We start from the raw sequence: 9618 nt of genomic DNA on the forward strand, positions 1-9618 counted from the left end.
CCCAGACCGGATCTCCAGCGGCGCCCATAAAAGTGGAATTTGAGACCCCCGATGTAAAGAAGCAAGCCTAGAGGATGGCGTGCCATGCTTACCACAAGCATGTTACTTTACCCTTCAAATACTTTAAACTTTAAATTGTCGCTTTTGGCTGCGTGTCCCTCCAACTTCCTGTTCCCGTCGACTTTGGCACCGGGCCATCGGCCCCTCATTTGCTATTCAAACAGACTTGTAGGAGAGAAGGCTTAGGCCGTTTTCATCGGCCTGTAAGGGGACTGAGGACTGTAGTTTTTTGTGTGATATAAAATTGTCACTAATGCAAATGTCATGCAGTCACCAAAATATGAAATGAAGTTATTTAAATATCTTTATCAACTGCAGTAAATTTCTGCAGCTCTCACACACTGCTGTGTTATTTTATTTTTTTAAATATCTGATTTCTTCAATATCTCCTCTATCTTGGGACCACTGGTGACAACAGTTGTCTGTAAACATTTGGATTTGGAACCAGTGGATGTCTAGTTCAGTCTCCGTTATGAAACATTGTACGGGACTGACTATAACTGCCAAACTGCTCAAGGCACTGTTTGTGCGTGGCCCCTGACATCATATTCATTATTGAATCGCCAGTTTATGCATAGCTTCAATATGCTGTAGCATAACAGAGCGTCAAATTGAATATAGCCTTGGGGGACTAATCAAGGGTTGATGTTGTTCCTTCTACATGTAGATACACAAGAGGGCAGCCACTGGTTAGCGATAGTACATGTACACTCCCAGTGCTGCTTTGTCCAGTACTTTTCCACTCACTGAGCCACACGTCTGCATGTGAGTGTGAGTATGCATGTGCAGGGGGTGAACTTGGGTGCGGGGAGAGCAAAAGCACTTGTACTTGCTATATGTTAGATAAGAAACAAAACAAAATAAGTCTACAAAAATGAAAGTGCTGCAAATTCAGTCACACATCCTTTTGGGAGGATACGAAGTATGGGGCGGGGGCGGGGGGGAGTACTATCAATTACTACAGTAATCGCATAAAGCTTGCTATAATTTAGATCATATTTGGTGTGTACTCAGACAAAATATCAAGTTTTGATGCAGAGATGCAGTTTGTTCAGACAAACCATGAGAAGATGTTGACTCCACAAGAAGAAAGAAGAAGCAGAAGAAGAAGAAGAAAGAAGAAAAAAGGTGGAGGCCTGACCTGTTAATCTCCTAGACGAGTTAACAGCATTACTGACATCTTGTGGAATGTATTATACATTACAACTGTTATGTGACAGCTTCTCTGATCTCAGATCAGAAGTGAAATGGTGAGAAAGAATGACTTGTTCAATCTTCACGTCGTAGGGTCACTTGTGCTCATCAAAATGGAAATGATGATGACCAAGTTGTCAAATGTCAAGCATACATTGCCATTCGGCTTTCCCCCCACATAAGTCTTGCTAAAGAGAAATATGTAAAGCATCAGTCATCACAAGCGAAGATATTTGTGTGCATTACGTCCACGCATGCATGAAAATCAAGTTTATTTGTTTGTTTGTTTTTTTAAAAGCGTGGCTTCCAATATAGCCATCATTTGAATGGCGGAGATTAGAGTGCTGAAAGTGTTTGTGCGACTGTACACCTTAAAGCTTGTAAGCATTGTTTAATGCTTTAAGCCTTAAGTGACTAAATGACAGGTGCCATTTTTAACTGTCCTAATGGAGTTTATAGGCAAAAAAACACCATTGCAAAACTTGAGAAGACGGAAGTATACGCTTGCAAACCTCCGTTCATTCTTCCCGATTTCCAGACAGAACAAAAAAAATTGATGATAGATGTAAAAGAGGATACAAATATTTTGTATTTCTTGAACACAATTTATTTTGTCAATATCCTGAAACCGAGGGAACAGACAGAATCAACACGAAGCTTATAGCGAAACAAATGGAGTGACGTGAACATATAAGATCAACATGAAATTGTTTTCCCGTCACTGTCACTTTTCCACATAGTGTTGGCTTTATGTATTATTGTGACATATACATCACATTGGTGATTGATTCGCTGAGTGTTATGTAGCCAGACCAACACTCTAGTGTTTGGTCTACGTATGCGCATTACAAAACTAGCAATTTACAGTCAGAAACTAGGCATGTTCCTAATAGGATATTACCGGTGTACTTTTTTAGGGGTGATAAAAATGTGCAATATCATGAAATTGACACTGTAGGGATATGATGGCATAATCCCTAACATCATAACAACGTTGGAGAGTGTGCGCAGCCAGTTCTGTTGCGTCTTCGGCCTCAAAAGAGGATTATAGTGCCTAAAGTGGGAGCTACCTTTGTTGTGTGGAGGTCGTTTGGTTACAAGAGGCTAGATATGATGCAAAAATTCAATCATTTGCAAATTGTGCAGGAAAACTGCACTATTAGAGAGGATTCTGCGGCGAATGAGTTGGTGGTTTTGTCAATAGTGCGCATGCGTAAACACCCCCTCCTCCCTGCTGTTCTACGCAGGAAACGTACATGTGACCCTGCTATTTGCGGGTGATGGGGACCCGGGCAGCCAACAATAGCAAAAATCCTTGTGTAATTAAAAAGCATGTAGGCTATTGATTGATTGATTGATTGATTGCTTGCTTGCTTGATTGATTGATTGATTGATTGATTGATTGATTGATTGATTGATTGATTGATTGATTGATTGATTGATTGATTGATTGATTGATTGATTGATTGATTGATTGAAGGCCATATGCTGTTTTCGAACTGTCACTGAAAGCAACCACACCTCACAGTTTGATAGATAGATAGATAGATAGATAGATGGATGGATGGATGGATGGATGGATGGATGGATAGATAGATAGATAGATAGATAGATAGATAGATAGATAGATAGATAGATAGATAGATAGATAGATAGATAGATAGATAGATAGATAGATAGATAGATAGATGGATGGATGGATGGATGGATGGATGGATGGATGGATGGATGGATGGATAGATAGATAGATAGATAGATAGATAGATAGATAGATAGATAGATAGATAGATAGATAGATAGATAGATAGATAGATAGATAGATAGATAGATAGATAGATAGATAGATAGATAGATAGATAGATAGATAGATAGATAGATAGATAGATAGATAGATAGATAGATAGATAGATAGATAGATAGATAGATCCCGTCCGTGAAGCTTTTTCAACCTGCCTGCGTGAGGAGGACACCACTAGTCAGTTCGCTTGTTCCCACCTCCCCAACATGTAGCAACGGTGCCACTCGCATGGACGTGCACGCGCTCTCTCTCTCGCTCTGTCCCTCTCTTTCTTTCGCTCTCTCTCTCTCTCTCGCCCTCTTTCGCACTCTCTCTCATCGTAGAAATTGTAATCCCTTGAATTAATCCCCTTTTTTTCCCTTTTTTTTTCTGGAGTAATCCCCATTTTTAATAAATGTGCCTGTAATGTTTTTTTTCCTGTAACTGTAATGGAATAGTTAGATTTTTTTTTTTGCAATCTGATTACGTAACGGCGGTACATGTATTCCGTTACTCCCCAAGCCTGATTACGATATCATGCATGAAAGTTATATCTTGAAGTAATTTTATTTTATTTTAAATGCTTAACAGTTCCTGGCAGATGTCAACTCTTGAAACGCCAACAAAGAGCGTCTCTGCAAGCCTGCACGTCTTCCCCTCTAAATGAAACAGCATCATCGCCAGCCAGTGTCACCACAAACCTTGAATATTCTCCAGACTGTACTAGTGAGTATGAGTCTCAGGAGTGTGCAAACTCCGCTGTGACCCAAGAAAGCGAGAGGATTGTTGAAATGACAAATTCCATTTCGCGAAAACAAGACAGTATGCTACAATTGAAAAACAGCATTTGCGGTCAGAAAGGCATAGTGCTCTTCAGCGAATTGCTGACCTTGAAAAGCTCCTGAAGGAAACAAGTATGTGTTGTGGGTCTGTGGAAGGAGATGATGAAAAATGCCAAATGATGACAGGCATCAAGTGGGCCACCTTCACAAAGATTCTCATATTTGATGCCAGTTTGTGGACAACAAGGACACAAACAAATCAAGCAGGAGCAACTCGTCCTCACTTTGGTGAAGTTGAGTCACAACTTGTCATTTGAAATAGTTGCATTTCTGAAGGGGCTTCCCAAAACGACTGCTTTCGATTATTTCTGCCGCTGGATAGACTTGACCAATGAAAACCTTGGTTCCATGATTAAAGGGCTTGACGGGAAAAATATTCATCAAATCAACACACCTGCGTTTCGTACTAAATTTCGTATATTAACTAAAGGTACATTGCCATTTTAATTTGTGCAGAGTTTGAAAGATGAAGCATTGGATTGTAGTTTGTCAAATTACGATAAGATTGTGCAAGTGTGTGCTCTTTTGAGCAACCTGAGCTACAGTAATGTGTGTGATGAACAGTAAATGGAGTCTTACAAATCATTTTGATGTATTCATCATATTTGATTTTGGTCATTGCAGGTTGTATTTGACCATTTTCAAATCCAAACGCAGAACTCACATATTTAAGATTTGTTCTTATTATTCTTATTTTTATTTTATTTTTTTGTTTTGTCAAAATCTTATGTAGCTCCTTTAGACCCACATTTTTTATGCTGGGCAATTTTTTATTTTTTTTATTTTGCTGATTTTGACTCTTTCCCCACATAAGAACAACATGGAAATGTTTTTGGGGGTTATCTCATGTTTTTAGTTGTTATAGTAGACACCAGGACAATATGGCTGTAACGTGCAGTAAACTTTTAAGCCTATATGCAACATTTTTAACATGAACATCATGCAAATCAACTTGCGATTGTGATTGGTTATTCAAGATCCAATCATGAACCAGAAGTGTTGACATCATCCAAATTTGGTTTTATTGGTTTAGACACACAAATATGTCATGTCCACTGGGACCATCTACGGATCTGAAGGGGTTAATCTCTTGTCTACTGATGTACAGCGTCCTTGAGGGCCTTGAAAGGCGCTTCCAAATCAAATGTATGAATCCGTCTTTTTGTTATCGCTGCAGATGTGCTCTGATTTTTGGGGGGTACATTTATAAGAATAAAGTCTCTGCCAGTAAATGGTACCTCTTTATTGTTTTATCAGCTTTCTTTTCTATTATTTGCAATGGAACATAAAACAACGTACCTGTAATCTATCATTTTTAAGTGTAAACAACCCAGTATTAAAGTAAATAAAAAGAAACAGAATAACACAATATTTACATGTAATGTAAACAAACAAACAAACAAAATTCAGACAAGCTCACTTTGATATTTCCAAACTCGACTCCAGGCCATTCCTTTGGATTGCTTATCCAACTACAGGTATTATCTGCGACTTTGTATGGGCGTATTTCCAAGCCAATGCACGCAAATTTTGAGTTGCATCGCCCTTTAGCGTCTATCCGCCATTTGTCATCACACTGATTTACAAAATAAATGATAAATTGCTGTTAAGGCAAGGATGTGAATAGGTAAGTTTTACTCATTTCGATGTGGTGAATTCAAATTTCTGAACAGTTTTGCTCTATCACCTCTAGATTTTTTTTTCTTTCACTTATCTTTTTTTCCAAGTATACCGCATATAAATTAAATAAACAGAAACATTGTCTTCAGTAGATATTGACTTGGGAAGATTCTTCCCTTGAAGGCATTTCTTCATCTGATGAGGGAAGAAGATCTTGATTTGCTGGAGGTGTAGTGATAGGAAGGTCATTCAAATTCAAATAGCTTTGTTGTCATTGTAGAACCCGAAACCTCGCAGTGTCGTCATCAGGTTCATTTCTCGTCGGCACAAGGAGGCACTTTGGAAAGCGGCAAATAACGACTGCAATCGAAGGGACTGCGCTTCTCCGAGGTTCTGACAAAGGAGGATCAGAAGAATTGGCAACGACTGTGGCCCAAGATTAAAAAGGCCCGAGAAGAGGGGAAGAGGGCCTACTTCTTGGGGGGGAAAGGGTTGATCAGTGGTTTAGAAATACATGCATAGATTGGGATGTGGATGATCATTGCTTATTCCAAAGAAGAATCACTTAGGTTTGGTGCCTTTTTCCTGGGCTCATCATCAGTTTAATCGCTTTAGGATGCTGTTAGAGGGAAGTTCATGTTATTGACTTGTATTTTCAGGTGTTTTATTGACTCAGGGGTATTTTGAAAGAGGTCTTTTGTTTGTCTGTTTTTTCTTTTTCTTACAAAACTGTTTTTCTGTGGAAGAGAAAAAAATTCTTTATTTTGGGTAAACTTGTAAAACAGTTTTTTTGTAGGGTATAAGAAAGTAACTATCTTGTTTGAACTTGTAAAAGTTTATTTTTTACTTTTTGTACAAATTATGAAAAAAAAATGCTGTTTTAGTAGAAATGATAAAATTATGGGTTTTTCTTATTTTTGTAGGAAAAAAGGTCTCTAACAACTAAAACTCTAGTTTTAGTTGAATTTGTGGTTATCTTTACCTGGTCATTACAGTTGTACTAATCTTGACAATGTATGGTTAATCTATCTAAAGGTTTGCTCAAAAGCGGTATCTTTATTTTTATTTGTTTACTACTGTCTGTTTAAAGTTGTTGAGTTTATGCTAGGGGCCCACAAAATATTACTAAACACAAAGTTTTGTTTCTTTTTGCCAAACAGTCCAGGCCAGACCTCGTCTACTTACAAGAGACTCACTCGGTTGCAAATTATATGAACTTCTGGAAATCACAGTGGGGGAACTATGTCTGGTTCTCACATAGAACAGAACACTCAGCTGGAGTTGCGACTTTAAAAAAAATAGGTACAATGGAGAAGTTTTGTTTACTGAATGTGATCCAGCTGGTCATTTTATATGCCAAGCTGTACAATTGAATGATCAAGTATACATAATAAGCAATGTGTATTTGTATAAAAAAAATTGGAAAATGATCATCTGTTTATGTTGATTGAAGATTTATTGTTATGCTGGCTAGCAACATTTCTGAATGCTGTTGGTGATTTCAATGCCGTACAAGATAACGGCATGGATAAATGGCCTCATGACTCATCAAATAAGGCAAACACTGGCTTAATTCCATTTATGGAAAATTTTGACCTTGATGATATATGGAGGATAAAATATCCCAAGAATAGAACATTTACATGGAGTAATAAAACAGTGTCGAGTCAATCAAGAATTGATTTTTGGTTGACTCCCTTCCTGTATGAAGTCTATTTAGAAAGTATTAGAAACTGAACGCTTCCGACAACAATGACTCAAGGTTTAACAACTTTAATTCCCAAACAAAACAAAGACATTTCTCTGATTGATAATTGGCGTCCGATATCTTTGCTTAATAATGATTACAAAGTATTTGCCCTGATATTTGCCAAAGATTAAAAACAATACAAAATTCTGTTATTGAGGATACTCAATCAGGGTTTATGCCCAAAAGACACATAACAAACAATAATAGGCTTGTTCTGGACATTTTGGATTATTCTGAAATACTAGAGGATAATGGCTTTATTTAGTTTTTTAGTCTTCTATAAAGCATTTGATATAGTGGAGTATCAGTTCATAATACATTCTTTAAATAAATTTGGCTTTGGTAACTACTTTTGTTCTGCTATGGAAACTCTCTGTAAGAACGGCAATAGTTCTATTAAATTATCTGTCGGCAATTCTCCTAGATTTGAGCTCTGTAGAGGTATAAGACAGGGCTGTCCTGCCTCCCTCATACCTTTTTTTTTTTAATACTAGCGCAAATTATGTCCTATCATATTAAAACTAGCGCTGTTGAAGGCATCTCTCTTCTTAGTAAAGAATCAATCCTGACGCAATTAGCGGATGACTCAACACTTTTTCTGAAATATGAAAAGCAAATTCCTGTGGTCATCAAAGCAATTCAACAGCCAAAAGCTGATAACTACAATACTGTATTATTATTATTATTATTATTTGGGGCTCCAAAAGATACAACTGTAGGGAGAATTTGTTTGTTTGGTCGTCCTGCAAATAACAATAGACTTGTAAGAACCATGTTCCAGAAAGAGATTACATTATTACCGTATGTTATTCCACATTGTAATATGTTTGTGGATGATATACAATGGAAGAAGGTCTGGCTCCTACCAAATACATTTCTGATTATGAATAAAGTCAAAGACATTTCTTTTAAGTTGATCCATAAATTATATCCAGCAAAATCTTATATCAGTAAGAAATTCAAAAAATATATTGATGTTAACTGTAGCTTTGTTGACGAGTGCCCTGAAACATTTGTTTTGGTACTGTCCATTTGTCAGTTTATTTTGGCAGCGATTGTGTGATTTCATTCATATTAACATTGAAAAGGATGTCGTGATTGCTTGGAAGAATGTATTGGTTTTTTTGTTTTTTAAATTGGTATAGAGAAAAAATATTCAAACTATCTAATAAATGTATTACTTTTAATGACAAAATATCATATTCATTGTTGTAAATTCAGTGGAAATAAGTCATGTTTTACAGCCTTCTATAATGTGTTCAAACAATACATTTTCTCAATCAAGTTCTCTGACATACAAAAGGCTTTGAAAATAGTAGAAATTTGCTCTAATTTAAATATACTTTTATAACTTCTCGAGACCCTAGTATGTTGCAGCATAACCTTTTGCTGTTTTTCCCCTTTTTTTTTCTTTGCTTCTCTTTTTTTTTAATCTATATTTGTTCATGTTATCTTGAGTGATTGTTTCAGCGATATTGATATTGTATTGATTGTCTTTTGATGTTGATATTTGAAAAAGTTGTGTTGTCTGTTTGCAATTGAAAACTTTTTTAAAGACCACTGTTTGCTAAGTCAAACCCCCCCCCCCCCGTTCTTTATATATATATATATATTTATTTATTTTTACTGTTTGTCATTGTTATTGCGAGTTTGTTATCTATAGACCTGTATGTTTATTGTGCTGCTTATGTTTGCCATGTTCTTGCTCTTGATTTAACTTTGTTAAAAAAAAAAAAGTATTGTTTTTTTTTTAAGAAAGACTGCACTGTAAATTCATACAGCTGCATGCACAGCACAGTTTTGCCTAAGGAGACTGTACTATGTTCACGTTTCTACTTTTGTGCTATGCAGCGCTGTCATTTCCTTTCAAACAGTGTAAACGAGAATCAAAACGTATTCAAGTCGTCAGTATATGCTCTCTTGACAAGTATGAGGTGACACATGAATTATAATATTTTGCTTTGACACGTCGCTGAGATAATTGCATTGTTAAAATCGTTGGACCACAAACCGCTAAAATAAATTAAAAGTATTTAGCATGCTGAGCCAGCGGTTCCATGGTGTAATGGTTAGCACTCTGGACTCTGAATCCAGCGATCCGAGTTCAAATCTCGGTGGAACCTACATTTCTTCTTCCTTCTTTGCTTCCAAACCAACTCGGTCTGTTATTATATTACATTATTTATCTATTTATTACAATGCATCATTTGCATGTTGCGATCCACTTAATTCCGGTGCGGTAACACGCGAGTAGATAGACACGTTTCCAGCCCCGTCTGAAACAATTCTCACTCCTCAATTCCGCCCCAAATCTTAATGATTTTTCTGACCAAGTACTTTTAGACCAGCGGTATGCTATGTAGGCCTACAACTTC

At 36.8% G+C, this 9618-nt stretch overlaps 1 non-coding gene and 1 pseudogene across 1 annotated transcript; both read left to right on the forward strand.

Annotated features, from left to right (window-relative positions):
• Window positions 1-2463: 2463 nt before the first annotated feature.
• On the forward strand, window positions 2464-4343 carry LOC147170217 (uncharacterized; annotated as a pseudogene).
• Window positions 4344-9294: 4951 nt separating this feature from the next.
• trnaq-cug (transfer RNA glutamine (anticodon CUG)) lies at window positions 9295-9366 on the forward strand. The gene has a single exon. It is a non-coding gene; the product is annotated as a tRNA-Gln (tRNA).
• The last annotated feature ends 252 nt before the right edge of the window (window positions 9367-9618 follow it).

This window comes from Leptonotus elevatus, chromosome 8, assembly GCF_054856555.1.
Source record: "Leptonotus elevatus isolate MCC_2025b chromosome 8, RoL_Lele_1.0, whole genome shotgun sequence".
NCBI classification, from domain to species: Eukaryota; Metazoa; Chordata; class Actinopteri; order Syngnathiformes; family Syngnathidae; genus Leptonotus; species Leptonotus elevatus.